Raw genomic sequence first — 18069 nt, 5'->3', positions numbered from 1 at the left:
AGCAAGTGTCTTAGCTACTGAGCCACCTGTCCAGCCCAGAGATGGGCACTTTTATACACAGCTTGTTTGAAAATGAATTGGCTTGACATTTCAAGAAAATTATTTAATGTTTTATACTAAAAATATACCTTTCCTGATACTGCACTTGCGCACAGCACCCTCCTTTATCCCCTTAGCACCGACCGGTCTTCAGGTCTGTGTGGAGTCTCCACTGTGGGTTTCTGTTCCGCAGGATGCAGTTTGTGAAAGCTATCAAGAAAAAGGCCTATTTTAAGAAATACAAAGTAATATTTAGAAGGCAGTGAGAGCATCAAACTGAGTACTACGCTCAGCAATGACTGGTGATCCAGGACGAAAGTAAGTACAACACACCCAAATACAAGGTTCCGGTTCGTGTAACTTCGAGAAATCATCTGTCAGTGTCTTAGTTAGGGTTTCTATTGCTGCAACCAAACGCCATGACCGAAAGGTAAGTTGGGGAGGAAAGGGTTAACACTTCAGCATTGCTGTTCATCATTGAAGAAAGTCAACAGGAACGCAAACGGGGCAGGCTCCTGGAGGCAGGAGTTGATGCAGAGACTATGGAATGGAAGAGTGCTGCTTACCAACTTGCTCTCCATGGCTTGCTCAACCCACCTTCTTACAGAACCCAGGATCAGCAGCTCAGGGATGAAACCACCCACCATGGGTTGGGCCCTCCCCCTTTGATCGCTAACTGAGAAAATCCTTACAGTTGGATATTTCAAGGAGACACTTCCTCAGCTGAGGCTCCTTTCTCTGATGGATCTAGATCAGAGACTAGATATCTAGTCTCACCCCATATAGCCAGACTGCATATGCCTGTATAGAAGGGGGTATGATTGTCTGAGCAGCATATAACATGAACTGCCAAAATACAGTGTGAAAGTTGATTGGCCTGACAAACTATGCTGCGGCCTATTGTACTGGCCTGTTGCTGGCACGCAGACTTCTCAAGAAGTTCGGTAGGGACCAGATCTATGAAGGTCAAGTGGGGGTGACTGGAGATGAATACAATGGGGGAAAGCCTTGCTGGTCAGCCTGGTTGTTACCATTTCCATCACCCAGCCCTTTGGCAAAATGTCTAGCCACCCCAAGCACTGACACTTCTGGGTTCCAGGGCCGGGCATGTGCCATCAAGCGTTCAGGCAACTTATATAGCCACCCAGGCCCTCAAGCCCTATGTGCAGCATGGTCATGTGATCTACGCGTAAAGGAACTACATAAGCCCCTGTGCGCATGCCCTAGGCAGCCTTGAAAAGCTGGACACGTCCGCTCCACGCCCTCTTTCTTTCCTAGCTTCCCCAGGCCTGAGCTCGTGTCTTTTTCTCTCTCGATAAACTCTTAAAGTGGGTTCCCTTGTGTGTCTCGTGATCTGTTCTCACACCCTGTAATTTCACGGGTGCCTTCACTTGCTATTTGGATGCAAGTCTTGCCAAACTACTAGTGGCGGCAAAATTGGGGGGACCCTGAAAGGAGCTGTGGATGGAGGCTGGTCTATCCCTCCCAGTACCAAACAACTCCCTGAGTAGCAAATGATTCGGAAAACAAGGAGTTCAAGGCAGAGGGACATTGGAAGCACAGTATGGGTCAGAATGTCACAGACTACATACGTTACCTAATAGATGAAGACAAAGATGCTTGTATGAAACAGTTTTCTCAATATGTAAAGAACATCGTTATCTCCAAATACGATGGAGGAGATGCACGCAAAAGCTCATGCTGCCATCCAAGAGAGTGCAGTCTATGAGGGGGAGCCCAAGAGAAAAGTGAAGAGGTGGAATCATGGCCAAATGTCCCTTGACCAGAAGAAAGATTGGGTTGCTCAGAAGAAGGCATGCTTTCTCAAAGCTCAGGAATGGCCTGCTGAGAACTAAAACAATTTTATATGAAGTTTTTTTTTTTCACAAACACAGTAAACTTACTGACTAAGCTAATATATCAATATATATACATACACATGCGTATGTGTATATATGTATACATATATGCATACATGCATATACATATGTATGCATGCATGTATAATGGATGTATGTTTCCTTTGAGCCAGTATGCCAAATTATTAGGTCTATCACAATTAAACAAAACCCTGAGCAAATAAAGATACACATGGATATTTACTATATCATTAGTAACTTCAAAGACTCATAACTTTCTATGTACCTTTATGGGAACTAGCCCATTACACATACTCATAGTGTGGACTAATATATAGTTACTTTAAAAAAAGTAATGCTACATGCTTTGTCCTAGAACATTGCTTGAGATTTATATTAAATGATCATAGTAATTTCAGAGGAATGTGTGCAGCGTTTGTTTTCTGGTGCTATGAAAAATTACTTGAGCCTGGGTAATTTATAACTTTATTTTTTTACTTTAAAAGCGAATAAATCTTCAGCTTTCCATTTTTCCTCAAGTATTTATTAAGGTCTCCCCAGGACTGTACCAAGCCCTAGAGAGTTCATCGTGAGAAACACAGATCCTGCTTCCTGTAGATTATCAAAAATTCTTTAAAAATTACTAAAAATTTATAGAAGGAAATATACCTAAAGAGGTGACAGAAGGGATGGAAAAGAGAATACTCATTTTTTCTTTTCACCCCTACTTGCTTGAGTTGTTTCAATAACCATTTATTACTTTAAAACTTATGATTACAATTTATAAAATGTGCATATTGAATTGATTATTTGCTTGTCTATTTTTTGTCAACTTGACCCAAACTACAGTCATCTGAGAAGAGGGACACCTCGGCTGGGAAAATGGTCTAATCTGATTGGCCACAAGACTCTAGGGAATTTCCTTGGCTGATGATTGACATGGGAGGACCCACTTCACTGTGGGTGGTGTCATCCCTGGTCAGGTGGTCCTGGGGTACATGAGAAAACAGGGGAGCAAGCCAGGGAGAGCATGCCAGTAAGCAGTACTCTTCCATGGCCTTACTTCAGTGACTGCCTCCAGGTTCCTGCTTGGAGTTCCTGGCCTGACTTTCCTATATTAGCAATAACACATTGCAGCAAATACTGTAAACCACACCGCAACTGCTGTATAAATAAACTATATTTGTATAATGGAATATTGTAAAATTACTAAAGTCATATTTTATAGTTTACTGTGAATTGAGAAAACTATAATTTTATAGCAAGTACATATTTATTTATTTCAATTTCTATTTCCATAAAATAAGTATCTGTGCTGATGTGCAGGAAAAAGCACTCAGGAGAAACATTGAGAACAGAACAAATTTTCTGAAGATTTTTTTTAAATTCTTGTGTGTTTTGCAAATGATGTTCAATAAACCATCCTTCTGTAAATGTGACCTCTGTGCTCTGCTCCAAGCCTAGATAATAGGGGTAGTTTGTCGAGCTTCCATCTCCTTCCTGATGATGAGGAAAAGGCCAAGAGGATGCAGGGATGGGACTCTCATACACTGGGAAGGAAGGCAGACTTAATCTCTGGCAGAGGCCAGTCCAGGATAGAAACAGCGAAAGTCAAGCCAATGCACTGGGAGGTGGATCTTCTTCTGACTTGGGAATCTGAACTTTAAAAGTGCAAGGGAGATTCTGAAATTTATCATCAAACTAAATGCTTCTCCAGATGAGATCTGTGGACCAGTCGGGGTCTGTGTGGAGAGTCAGAATCTCCAGTCTCACCCCAGGTCTACTAAGGCTGCTTGAGAAACAAATGAAAACTCTCTGATTTACAAAAGAGATCAGGACTCAAGAATTGTAAGATGTGAAATGATCTGTTCAAGGCCTCACAGCCACCTTCGTGGTAGAGACACAGAACCCCTGGCCTAATGGTTTCTCGTTATATCTTCTAGCCCTTCACATCAGTCAACTGGTCACCCAGCTATACCCTGTGTGGTAGCCCCATTCCGTTCCTTCTCTGATCTAATAATGTTTACATATACATTTTGTCCTCTGGGTTTTTATTGCACCCAGATTATTCTTTCAAGAAACAACTGAATGGCAATGAGCAAGTTCAATATCAGCTTCCACCTTCAACTTCACTGAAGTGACCTTTCCTAACCCCTTGGGAGCTTCTTCCCTGTCCACTGAAATTTCTTGGTTATTTTAGTATAAATTTGCTGTCCATCACCAGATATAACAGAAATCATGGCTCAAAAGAGAAGGAAAAGGTTCAGCATGTCTATCCAGAGGCTCCACAGAAACTTCTTTCCTGCCTGCTCCTCTTCCCTCTGATCTGGGTTCTCCTTGGTTTTAGTCCCATGCTCATTCATTTTCATCAAAGGTTTAATTATGTTCCAGGATTCTGATCACTGGTGTATTAAATGTTGAAGCCCATGAACACAGAATGATGGTTTCTCAGTAATGAGCTTCATTCGGAAGGACAGGAGAGGGTCAAGCCTGGGTGTAATCTCCAAGAGTTTAGCATCAGCAGTTTCATCTCTGGCAGGTTTAATCATGGTTTTGGCTTCTCAAGCGCTTGACCTTCTGCATTGTCTGAGGTCAAAAGGGGACGTCCCAAATTAATTTTATAGACATGTGGCTGCTAGTAGTTTACAGCGTTTGCTTATAATATTAAAAATTGCTCCTTTGATTTTCTCCTCAGATTAAAAACCAAAGTATGTTAGCTTGAAATGATAGGAGTGGCATTCCATTGTCAGAGAAAAATAAACAGGCACTACAGTGTTTATGAAACAAGGAAGAATCTTGCAGAAAACCTGCATTAAAAATAAGCAAAATATTCCAGCTAAAGTTGGGTGGGGAGGGAGTGATCTGGGAGGAGTTGGGAGAAGAGAAAAAATATGAACAAATGTATGTCACTTTTAAATAAATAAAAAGAAAAAAAAAAACATTTCCCATCGAAAGCAAAAACACCCCCACAAATACAAGACTAAATGAGTACAGAATGAATCATATTTCTCAGATTTACTGAGGATCCCCTCTGCCTAAAACATAATTTCAGGTGCTATGAGGAGTGGGAATTGGTTTCCTGATGGAGTTTCCAGTATAACCAAGAGGTAAGAAGAACTGTGAACATCAGGAAAGGTCAGTAGTACTTTATATTAGCTTTAAAATGCAGATTTTACAAAACTTTCTACTCTACTTATTTATTTATTTTACATCCTGACTGCAGTTTTCCCTTACTCCTCTCCTCTCATTCCCTCTGCCCACCTTGCTTCCCTCCTCCTTACCACCCACCCCTCCTCTGTTTCTGTTCAGAAAAGGGCAGGCCTCCTATGGATATAAACAAAACATGGCATGTCAAATTGCAGTGAGACTAAGTACTTCCCCTTGTATTTAGGCTAGGCAAGGCAATCCAGTATGAGGAAGAGGTTCCCAAGAGTCAGTCAAAGCATTAGGGCCATCCCCTGCTCCCATTGTCAGGAGTCCCACAAGTAGACCAAGCTACATAGTCATTACATATATGTAGAGAGCTTAGGTTGGTCCCACGCAGGCTCTCTGGTTGTTGGTTCAGATTCTGTGAGTTTCTATGAACCAGGACAGCTGTTTCTTGGGTTTTCTGTATTGTCCTTGACCCCTCTGGCTTTGACAATCCTTCCTCCCTGTCATCAGCAGGATTCCCAAGCTCAACATAATGTTGGGCTGTGGGTTTCTGCATCTATTTCCCTCAGTTACTGGCTGAAGGCTCTCTGATGACGATTTGGGTACTCACCAATTTGATCATAAGAGATGATAAGTCCAGGCTACATAGTCACTATTGCTAGGAGTCTTAGTTGGGGTCACCCTTGTAGATTCCTGGGAGTTTCCCTTACATCAGGTTTCTATCTGTCCTCAAGAAGTCCCTCCTTCCAGTCATCTCTCTCAGTATTCTCCTCCCCCACCCACCCTGCAACCTGATCCCTCAAGTTCCCATCCCTACTCACCCCCAGTCCACCCAGGAGATCTCTTCTATTTCCCCTTCTCAGGGAGATCCATACAACCCACTTTGGGTCCTACCCTCTTTGTTACCTACCCTCTTTGAGGGTGTGGACTGAAGCATGGTTATCCTTTACCTCACAATTAATATCCAACTATGGGTGAGTATATACCATGTTTGTCTTTTTGGGTTTCTGTTACCTTGCTCAGAATGATTTTTTTCTAATAAATGAATTTTCCTTCTAATTTTTTGATTGCATTGTTACCAGCTGAGTAATATTCCATTGTGTAATTGTACAACACTTTCTTTATCCATTTTTTCAGTTAAGGAGCATCCAGGTTGTTTCCAGATTCTGCTATTACAAATAAAGATGCTATGAACGTAGTTGAGCAAGTCTCCTTGTGGTATGATTGAGCATCTTTGGAGTATGTGCCCAAGAGTGTTATCACTGGGTATTGAGGTAGATTGAGTCTCATTTTTCTGAGACACCATCATATTGATCTCCAAAGTGGCTGTACAAGTTTGCACTCCCAACAGCCATAGAGGAGTTTTCTCCTTGCTCCACATCCTCTCCAGTATGAACTGTCATTTGTATTTTTGATAGCCATTCTGACAGGTATAAGATAGAATATCAGAGTTGTTTTGATTTGCATTTCCCTGATGACTAAGGATGTTGAGCAGTTCTTTAAGTGCCTTTAGACCACTTGAGATTTTTCTGTTGATAATTCTGTTTAGATCTGTATTCCATTTTTCAACTGGATTATTTGGTGTTTTGATGTCTAATTTCTTGAGTTCTTTATGTATTTTGGAGATCAACTGTCAGACATCGGGTTGATGAAGATACTTTCCCATTCTGTAGGCTGCTGTTTTGTCCTATTGACAGTGTTCTTTCCCTTACAGAAGCTTTTCAGTTTCATGAGGTCCCATTTATTAACTGTCGATCTTAGTGTCTATGCTACTGGTGATCTATTCAGGAAGTTGTCTCCTGTGCCCATGCATTCAGGCTATACCCCACTTTCTCTTCTATCAGTTTCAGTGTAACTGGATTTATGTTGAGGCCTTTCATCTAAGACTTTACTTACAAATACAAAATAATACAACAATAATGAATAGGTTTCTAATAAACATTCAGAGATATATTTAAGAAACAACAAACAAACAAACAAAAACATTGAGGACACCAACTGGCTATCTAAAACTGAACACTGAACATACAAATAACACTATATAGATGAGCAGGCTTTATTTATGTATTTAGGAATATATATGTGTGTGTATATTTATACATTCGTGTATATATATGTGTAAATGAGGGGGAAGATTGAGGAGGGGAATGAGGTGGGATTCCCCTCTGTATGCTATAAATATATTTTATTATCATTGGTTAATAAAAAAGCTGTTTCAACCTATAGCAGGGCAGAATATAGCCAGGCTGGAAAAGATAGAGAGACAGAGAGAAGGCAGAATCAAGGAGACGCCATGTAGCTGCCAAAAGAGAATCTTACCAGTAGGCCACAGCCTCATGGTGATGCATAGATTAATAGAAATGGGTTAATTTATGATTAATGAGCTAGCTAGAGATATGCCTGAGTCATTGACCAAACAGTATTACAATTAATATAGTTTCTGTTTGATTATTTAGGTCTGGACAGCCAGGAAATGAACAAGCAGCCTCCGTTTACAGGGAAGGGTTACAGAAGGAAAGAAAAGGTAAGGGGAGGGCAGAGACACCTTTCTTCCCTTCTTGTGCTTTCCAATATCTGGTTCTAATCCCATATGAAGCCTGACTCCTGCTTGACTTCTGTAAGACCTCCTTCATTAATTTCTTTTGTCCAAAAAAATTTTAATACAGGTTTTGTTTGTTCGTTTTATGTCTGGTACCATGCTACCAGGTGATCGTTAACTGAACGCCTGACAGGAGCAAGGCCATCCCACCAAATCTAAGCTGAAAGAGACATAGCAGAACCATTTTAGTAGAAAGTATGGACCCTATTGTACCTTGGGTCAAATGCAGGATATTTGTCACTACTGAATATACCCTCCAAGTGTGAAGATTAAGAATTTTCTGTTTTCAATAATTTATTTCCCTTCCCATGAAACAAGAAAAACAAAAACAAAATAAACAAACGAAAACCATAAAATACCACCTGCAGCTTTATCTCTAGGGTGAAGGAAGTCACCAGGAAAATGAAACAAACTCCTGGTGTGGTACTAAGAAAGAGGACTGGCTTTAGAATCTAAAAGAACCTGTATATATCCTTTCTTGTGTCTGGTGTGTGGCCTTGGAAAATGGAACCTCAGTTTTAACCATATCCCCAAAACCAATTGCATTATTGAGGTGACTAGATGAACTAATGTAATAAAGGCACATGGGAAACACAGCCAAAGGTGTTAGTTCCTCCCCAGACTCCCAGCTCCTTCTCTTGCCTTGGTTCAGGGGTCAGGTATCTTCGACCCCCATGCTTTCTAACATTGGGACTATTCTTCACTTTTCCTGATGCCATAGAGTCCAGGCAAAGTCCGACAAGAGACCATGGGAACCTAGACAGAAAAAGCATCAGGAAAAAGTAACACAGCCCTGGAGTGTGAAGCAGTAGACAAGTTGACTGAATGGATAAAAGAATCCTTAGACTCTAAAAGCTATCAGAGAAAGTAATTTAAGACTAATCATTGAGATCTTTTATGACCATAAATATCCACTCTGCCATATAGCTAAATTGTTTGGATACTTGGCCCTAGCTAATGTCATGCAGTAGATTCCTGAGCTGTTTGCACATAGCTAATGCATTTTCCAAGTATAGTTCGCTGAGCTGACAATACACCACTTACAATGTCATGTTGATTAAACATGACCATATGTATGATTGCATAATTATAAAGACTGACCAATTCTCTCTCTGAAGAATGTATAAACCAGTATGAATTGATTAATAGATATATTCACATATACACTTGAGAGACAAGGAAAGCAATTAAAAAATTCAACTATGAATAAAATTACAGATTTATTACAGAAATGTGATATTAATACTGCCTGGAACAAAAGAAGACTTCAGTTTGTGATGTGCAAATTTATGATTCTGGAAAATTCTTCTGGATTTGAAAATGTTGAGGACAACATCCAGTTAAACTTTCTTTCATTTTATTAGTGGTGTTTATTTTTCCAAGGGCGATATGCTGTTCAGCTTCACCATTAAATCAGTATTGATTTTGTACACACGTTATTGTTTCATTACAGCACAAAAGAGAGCATATTATCACAATGGGAAGAATGTTCTTTCCATGATAAATGGCTCTCCTTAAACTGGAGAAACTAGATCCTGTTCTCTTATAACACGAACGGAAGCCCCAGGTCTCTCTTGCTGTTTGACTGGGAAGTGCCGATCACAGGAGCTGTGTACTAGAAACCATCAACGCAGAGGCTACTATGGAGAAGGCAGAAGAGCCCGGGCTCACCTTGCACTTCCAAATCCTTCTCAGTGACATCCCCAAACATGTTCAGGTTCACGTTTCATAAAAACATGTCACCATTGAAGATACTGTCTGTAATATATGGACTTCCTGCACAGAAATCTGCTGCAGTGATTTGAAATCTCTTATCAAAATAAACACAGTGTGCCAAATGGGTGTTAAGAGCAACAAGGAATGTTCGCTCATCGCCTAGGATGTGGTCTAAATCCTAGATATGACAAAAATCTACACTGAAATGAGGTCATGAGAACAGACCAGAGCAGAAAGAACACTATGGAGTAAGAAGACCGGCTTTCTACTCTTAACCCTGAGAAGCACTCTGTTTTGTTGTGTGACCTTGAATCGGTTGCTTTTACCTGCAGAATGGAGGGGTACACTTCCTTCAAGGTCCCTTCTGGTGATAAGGTTCTTTGATAAGTGGATGTGGTGAGCTCTGCAAAGCTCCACCCACCTCTCAGATGTCTACACGGCACAGCTTTATTCTCATTCTTTAAGCCATGTCTTATTTCAGCTGTTCCTTGGCTATGCAGAAGCTCTTCCATCTCACGTGATCCCACTTTCTTTCATTTCACTGGTCATCTTCTGAGCCGCTGGAGCCATTTCTGGAGAGTCCGTGCCCATGCCCCTGTCTTGTGGTGTCTCCCACAATGGTTTCAGAGTTTCAGGTTTTCCATTAAGGCCTTTGATCCCCTTGAATTGTTTTTGGAGTAGTTGAGAGACAGAGATCTAGTTTCATTCTTCTACAACGGAATATCCAATTTTCCCAGCATTGTTTGTGTGCTGGAGTATTTTCTCCGCTGTCTTTTTCAGTGTCTTTGGTATTTTGTTTTTGTTTAGTTTTTTGTTTCTGTTTTAATTTTGAGAATTTCACATGTGAGTCCAAAGCATCCACATCATTACCCACCTCTCTCTCTAGTCCCCTGAATTTCTCCATGTCCCCCACACTCTCCTCTCCAATTCACTTTTCTTCTATAATTATTGTTTTATCTACATTACTTATATATATATACACATGCAAATCCAATTTGTGTTGCTCATATATACATGTGCTTAGGGATGACCATGTAGGATTAGGAAGCCCTTAGAGGTCTCATCACTGAAGAAAACTGATTAACTGATTCTAATTCTCTTAATAGCTAACTGACAGTCTGTAACTATGCATCTAGGGGTGGGGCATTATGAAACATCCCCCTCCCCATCTATGATGGCATGTGATCTTGTACAGGTTTGGATAGGCAATGATGTGTTTGATATTTCATGGCTGGAGCATCCATGTCATGTCTAGAAGACACTATCATGTATAGATCTTGGGCAGGCAATGTTGTGGTTGGTATTTCGTTGGTGGAGCATCCATGAACGTCTAGAAGATACTATCTTGCAATAGCTGTTCTGGTCCTCTGGCTCTTCCAACCATTCTGGCACCACTTCCATGATGTTCCCTGATCCTTAAATGGAGGGGCTGTCTGTAGATGTATCAATTGGGGATGGAATTTTGGAGTTATAATTGTATACATGAGAAAATTAAATCTAGAGCTAGAGATATGGCTCAGTGGTTAAGAGTGATGGCTGCTTTTCCAGAGAACCCGTGTTCAATGCTCAGCTCATAACCATCTACAATTCTAGTTCTAGGGTATCCAAATGACCTCTTCTTGACTCTGGGGCATGCACTTGGTGCACAAAACATACATGTGAACAAAACACTCATGCACGTAAAATAAATAACTAAAAGTCGATTGATATTAAATAAATAATTTCCTAATACACCTCGAAGATTTAGAAGACCAAGAAAAAGCCAAACCCCAAATCAGTAGACAGAAAGAAATAATAAAAATCAGGGTATAAATCAATTTTAAAAATATTACAAAGACTCAACAAAACAGAGAGTTGGTTCTTTGAAGAGATAAACAAAATTAGCAAACCCTTAGTTAAACTAATCAAAAGAAAGAGAAAGAAGATCCAGTATAAAATTAGAGGTGAAAATTGATAATCTACAACAGATTCTAATGAAATGCAAAGGATCATTAAGGCATACTTTGAACGACTATATTCCAATAAAGTACAAAATCTAAAAGAAAAGGGTAAGTTTCTAAGTACATGTGTCCCACCAAAAGTAAATCAAGAGGATATAAACCGCTTAAACAGATCTATAACCTGCAATGAAACTCAAGTAATGATTATAAATCTCCCAACTAATAATGAAAGCCAAGGCTTAGTATTACTCTGACACAAAACTAGGTGAAGACAATATAGAAAAAGGAAATTGTAGGCTTATCTTCATGATGAATGTGTATGCGAAAAATATGCAAAACCTGACAAACCTACTCTAATAACACATCAGAAAAAAATCATTCACCAGAACCAAGTTAGCTTTAATTTCAGAGTGCTCTGTTTTATCCCTGATCTGTTATAATCAGGTTGGCCTTAATGTTGCTGTCATGGGCAAACTGTTTCTATTTCAATGCAAGACCACACGGCCCTACCAGCAAATAAAGGCCAGTCTGGCCCTGGGCTGTGTTCTCTTCCTCAGCCGAGAGGATTTCTTGCAGCACCTAGAGTAGTGTGTGGAGACCCAACTCCGCACCTGCTGCAGTATTCATGTCTACAGTCCAACCTCGGAGGGGAAAGGAGACAAATACTGGCAGTTTCTTTTCCTTTCTGTTTCTTTGTGTCTAAACAAAATACAGTTGCTCCTCTTAAACAAAATTTATGTGTTCTGTGTTTTAAAAAGTACTAGAAACAGTCTCTGAATCCTGCTTCTAAATGCCCTGGAGAGAGAAGGACCAGCTCAGATCACATGACTGTAACTGTCCAATGAACTTTGAGTAAGAGGGAAGGCTTGTGCAAGACATTTTATTTGGCAAGCTCTTTCCACAAAGAAGCGAAGTCCTCAGAGGACGAGGTCGTAATTTGGGCACAGCTTCAAGCAGGAATAGCCTACCCGGAGTATATGTTGGTGATCCCAATAATAAAATTAATGCTTTGCGTGATTTTTGTGCTTCGGCGTCAAGCCGTTCCCATGATAATTTTTAACCTCTTTAACTGCTTAAGACAATGGATAGTGTTCATTTTTATTTTAAAGTGAGAAAGGTGAGGGTCAGAGGAGTTAGTTTTTTCTATGCCTATACTACACTATAGCCTAGCACTGAGATGAAAATGAGGTTCCTACACCATTGAAAAGGTGAGGTAGTTCTTCCCACATTCTGGGGCATGGTAAAGAGAGATCAGTGAGAATTCAGTCAAGGTGAGATAACAAGAGAGAGACTTAGCCAATTTCCCATCCATCTGTCATATTCTAAACCCAGAGAGAAGCAGTGGGAGACAGTAATGTGTAGGCCAGGGGTGACTATAGAGGGAATAGAATTGTTTTTCATCTAGAAGGAAAAAGAGGTGATGGGAAAGGCAAGAAGGAGAGCCACCTAAGACTCACCGCACCTTCTGCAATGCTTGGACAGTTTAGGTAATCCATGGGCATACTCTCAAGGGCAGAACCTCTTGGGTCGGTGGGGTATGGAATGTGGTTCGGAATGGAGAGACAGAAAGCTCTGCTGAGAAGGTCAGTTCAGTGTCACATCAGCTATGTGACCTCCCTTCCCACAGTCCTCCCTTTATGCAAAGATTAAAGGGATGGCCTTACTTAGGCAGAAATAAAGAATAGCAGAAGGACCACTGGACACCTAGTCTAGCCTTCCAGTTCTGGGATCTATGATTTTAGTATGCACTTCAACGTCAGGAGAGCCTATACACTTGTCTCTGGTGGTACACGCTCATCCATTCCGAAGGGCCACAGCAATTGTGGGTTAAACTCATTGCCTAGATTACCTTCTCAGTAGGCTATTCCTGTAGGACATCCCGGAATAGTCCAGCATGACTTGCAGAGTGTGACCCAACAGCTATGATGGATGCCATGTGGCTCTCTCGTCAGTGGGGCCCTAACTAGACACCGGCTTCCGCTTGACTAAAGTGCGATCTCACTCCCAGTAGAGGGTCAGAGGATCAGTAGGCCAGGCAGGTGACTCCTTCACTTAGCCCCAGCACATTCCAAAGGGCATCAAAGGATCTGAGAGGCGTTTCGTATAAGAATCAAAATACACCCTATCTAAAGAAGGGCAAGCTTGACAGTGTTCAGGACATTTTTCTTTTCTTTTGATATTTCCATGTAAAATGTTTTTATAAGGGACAAGCCATTAATTTCTGGCTTATTACCTGGGAGTTGGAGTTGATTTTAAAGGATTAACACATAAATCAACTCAGCTCTGCCCTTGAGTGGGATCACAGATGTCCCCTAGTCATGGAGAGCTGAGCTTCTATCTTGGTGGTTTAGAGAGGCAGACAATAAACACTAAAGTCTTCACACAACACTTGTCCATCATGGGTGAGTCTCAGGGTAGGAGTCTCCCCTTAGGTCTTCAATTGGTAAGGCAGGAAAGCATCCTGCCATCAGAATCCTCTGTGCATCACCACCCACCACACAGTGCAAGGTTTATCAAGGACGCACAGTTAACTTAAACAAGGCCCCTCCCTGCCCATGGTGTTACCCTCAAAAGCTAAGCACATTAACCTTGTCTCTAGCACCCCTCCCTTTTGTGGCTACTTTGCTGTGAAATTACCTAATTCCCACCCAGTGCTTCATCCTCCGCTTGCTGTGACATGTGATTTAGTCTCATCCATACCCCCAGCACTGCTACCCTTCCCTGTCACTTTCTCCCATTCTCTGCAGCCATTCTCTGTACGGTCATTTGAGTCTCAAATGACTCAAGGATGAGAAGGATTAGGATTAGAGAGAAATAAACCGACTCTCTCTGTTCAGGAAGGTACAGCTATGGTTTGGTGACCAAGGTGTTACTCGGGAGACCTGAAGTCTCACCCTCAAAAGCTTTGTCCCTTTCCTTGCTCTGCTGTGACTCCATGGTTTGTAGGACATTCAATTTGCTACCCACACTGCCCATCATGAGCCCCTGAGCACAGTCCCTACGTTAGAGTCAAAAGCTAATTTACCATGGTGCCAGGAACCTTGACTCCCACACCAGCACAGCCTCCTGACCTCCGGGCTAACAATCGCCTTTCATCTCAAGCAACAACAATGACTTTTATCCTACAGAGTTACCTATCTGAAGATCTACCCAACCTCCCTCCATCCTGGGTCCTCAACTAACAGACAGGATAACTTGGCTACAGATCTTTGCCTCACCAGTAGCTCATGCTGACGGGACTAGACCCTGGATGGACTGCTACACTCACGACGAATAATGGAAGAGTTGTGTTTATTTCTGGAGTCCTTTTCCACGGGCCTCAGAAGAGCTGCTTCCCACATAGAACTGCAACTCTCCCTCGGAGGACTTTAAAATAAGACGTCTGTTCCCCAGTCCGAGTCTCACTTACTGCCTGGTTGCCTGGTGATCGTAATGATGCTGGCGGAGGCTATTAGCATTTTCCCCATCCCAGGTGGACTATGGAAACATTGGGCTGATAATTTTTCTTTTTGACACATAAAATAAATCCTAGCTCTTCCCACCGGCATTTCAGGTTTTAGGTTTCCATGGGATTACAAAGAACAGATAGGCTACAGCTTACGAAAAGAATAGGTTCAAAGACTCCCCCGCCTCTCCTTCTCTCTCTCTCTCTCTCTCTCTCTCTCTCTCTCTCTCTCTCTCTCTCTCTCAGAAAGTCTAGGTCCATTCTAGTCAGTGACCCTGAAGAGAGTTTAAGACTTTGGGGTGCTGAGTGAAGAAAATGAGGGACACCCCTCCAGAAGGCCACAGAGAGGATGTCTGGTGTGCAGCCAGCAGCCAATCCTACCGCCCACACCATAAGCAGTGTGACTGATCTTTAAAAATGGGATCACTCCTTGGGAATTGCTTTCATAGAGCTCACATTCTTCAAAGATGGTCAGTTACCCAACACACCAATTCAGTGCTGAATTTATACGATAAGAGGGGCAGAAATTATTTCAGCTGTTAGGCTAGACATGTATATGCTATGACCCACTCTCAGTCAGGTAGTTTCGTTACCTTACCAGCCAGGTCAGTTTCTCATTCCCAGACAAGCTCTGCCACCGCTGCCTAAGGTTTCCCTCTAATGCTACAGGGCTGAATCGCATGCTTTGTTAAGTGCCATGCCTTCTATGTTGGAACACACTAATTTTTCTTTATCATTTTTGAGAGGGCGAGGACCTTTAAGCATAAAATCTTAAATCTATGATGGCAGAAATGGCTCAGAGCCCGCACCAGTGAAGCGTGTAGGAGACACGGAGCTGAAATATCCCGCACTTCATCGGCACTATCCCCTGGGGACCAAACTCAGAAAACTCATACCTTGAAAAAGCCACCATAAATATTTAGTGAGCTGATAATCGAGGCAGAGCTGATGTAGAGCAGAGGCAGTAAATTCTCTTCCAAGACGTAGGGGAAATATTTTTCTTGGTCGAAATAATTTATGAGTACTGCGGGGGTAGAAGAGATGAGGAGTGGAGAACTAGAAATCGTGATTTGTTACGATTCTTATTTTCAGGACTTGAGTTTATTCCAGAGTGTTTTCTGTCCACCGCAGCATTGTGTGTGTCTGTGTGTGTGTACGAATCATCTGTCATATTCTTAAATCATAAAAACAATATACAAAGCAATTTCGTAAAAACCTTATCCTGGCTGGGATTTCAAGATCTGACCAATTTTGTTTCCATGTCGCCTGCCCTTTGACCAATCAGTGCACAGACCATCTACTGTAGTCTTTTAAAACCTGTACATTAAAAGCTTCTGACTCTGGGCCTAAGGTTTCAAAACCCTGAGGAGGCAAGTTGGTGGCAAAAGAAGAAGCTGAGCGCTAGCCAACACAAAGGCAATTACCAAAGGCCACATGCTAGTATAAAGCTGTAAGACTCATGGTGTGATACTCAAAAACGCCCACTGGGGAAAAACCACCTTAATCTGCCATTGCTCAAGAGCTAGCCATGAGGTTCTAGACAAAGTGGAGCCATCCTTAACTCTGCACGTTAAAAAGTATCTTTATGCTATCTGGAGCATACTAATGCTGGTCAGAACCTAGCTGAACAGCCCAATGTTTTCCCAGTGCATTCAAGAGTATTTATTTCTTACACAATGCCCTTGAAACAAAGGATCTTTATTTCCTGAAGCCAGGCAAGGAAACTCTCTGACAGGTTCATAATGCAGGGGGACATAGCAGAGACTCAGAGATGCTCTGCAGAAAAACAGTTGGTCTGTGTCAGGTCCAAAATGAACCCTGGACAAATGGCTGACTGTGGTGCCTATTAGCACACCAAGGTGCATGCTGGCCTCCATGCTTGCTCAGCATTGCAAGTTCCCATTACAGAGCCTTGCTAAATCCTGGCTCTCCTTCCAGCTCTCTTCAGCATGCCCCCCTACCCTAAACTTCTCCGGTTCTTAGGCTTCCCTTCCCCTAAGTTCTCAATCCTTCATAATTCTGCCATCTCAGCCTTGTGCTTTCTTGGTTCTCTCTCACACTTGGTTCCTTCTCTTGCCTCTCTCTCTTTTTTCCCTCTCTCGCTCTGCCTTGCCACGATGGCTGGGTTCAGTCTCCTGGGTCATGTTCAGTCTCTATTTTCTCTCCCTGTTCTGGACCCTGTCAGATGCCTCTGGCTGTGCTCTCCCTCATGTCTACAACAAAAGCCCTCCACTCTACCATACCTTTGAACAGCCATCTCTTCCTTTCACTCAGTCTGTTTTCATTTAACCCAGACCTTCCCAAGTCAATTTGACATCTAACTCTTGTTGATGGTTACTTTCCAATCTCCAGGAGACCTGTATCCACCATTCCTAATTCTGAGTAGTTCCAAGAAAAGTTGTCATCTCGCTAATTTCCAAGCCACTTCTCACCATGCTCCCGCTCTCTTGCCTCTCTTTCTCCTTGACTCATCTGCCAATTCCTATGATGCTTTTGGGAGGCTCTCAGATGGCCACCTGCTCTCGGAAGTTTTCCTTGTCCCCCCTGGTCCAATTGAAGCTCCACTTTTCTGTTTTCTTTAAACATCTGCCTTTCTCTGTGAGCATAGAGGGCCCTGAATCAAGATATAAATTCCAATGTATCTACCTCCCCCAAAAAAGACGGTTGAACCGGGAACATACTTTACCTCTCTTTGATTTCTTAGCATCTAGCACAGTGCTGAGGCCAAACAAAACAGATGTGGTGCATAGGGGAGAATTAACTGAATTGTACATATGAAACAATAGAGCTGACCTCTACAGGGCCGCTCCTGCTGCAGAAGGCAGTGGCTATATTCTCCTGGGTATCGTCTTTCTGGGGACCTTTTCTATCCTGGAGCCCTGCTTATAGAATATTTATTTGATTCTCCCACAAAACTACTGAATATAAACAAAAGAACATACAAAAAATCTCACTTGATGCCTGATCCTCTAAACAAAACTAATTTTGAGATAAATATAGACTGAGAAAGTCACAAAGCAGCCCATTTGTATTTCCCCAAAGACAGCATTTTACATAGCTAATTAGGATGTTGACGTTGATAGTATTTGTAGACATTATTCATAATTCTTTGTGTGTGTGTGTGTGTGTGTGTGTGTGTGTGCGTGTGTGTGTGTGTTATAGCTCCTTGCAGTTTTCTCACTTTTATAGATTGGTGCTACCAATGCACATACAAGAGAATGTGTGTGTGTGTGTGTGTGTGTGTGTGTGTGTGTGTAAAAGAGAGAGAGAGAGACAGACAGAGAGAGAGAGACAGAGAGACAGAGAGAGAGAGAGAGC

At 41.9% G+C, this 18069-nt stretch overlaps 1 pseudogene; it reads left to right on the top strand.

The window, feature by feature from the left end:
- Positions 1-227: 227 nt before the first annotated feature.
- LOC125389107 (large ribosomal subunit protein uL18-like) lies at positions 228-1895 on the top strand (annotated as a pseudogene).
- The last annotated feature ends 16174 nt before the right edge of the window (positions 1896-18069 follow it).

This window comes from Myodes glareolus, chromosome 4 (genome assembly GCF_982192425.1).
Source record: "Myodes glareolus chromosome 4, mMyoGla1.1, whole genome shotgun sequence".
In the NCBI taxonomy this organism is placed as follows: domain Eukaryota; kingdom Metazoa; phylum Chordata; class Mammalia; order Rodentia; family Cricetidae; genus Myodes; species Myodes glareolus.
Note: the sequence above shows the minus strand (reverse complement) of the source record. Positions and strands in the feature narration are given on the sequence as shown.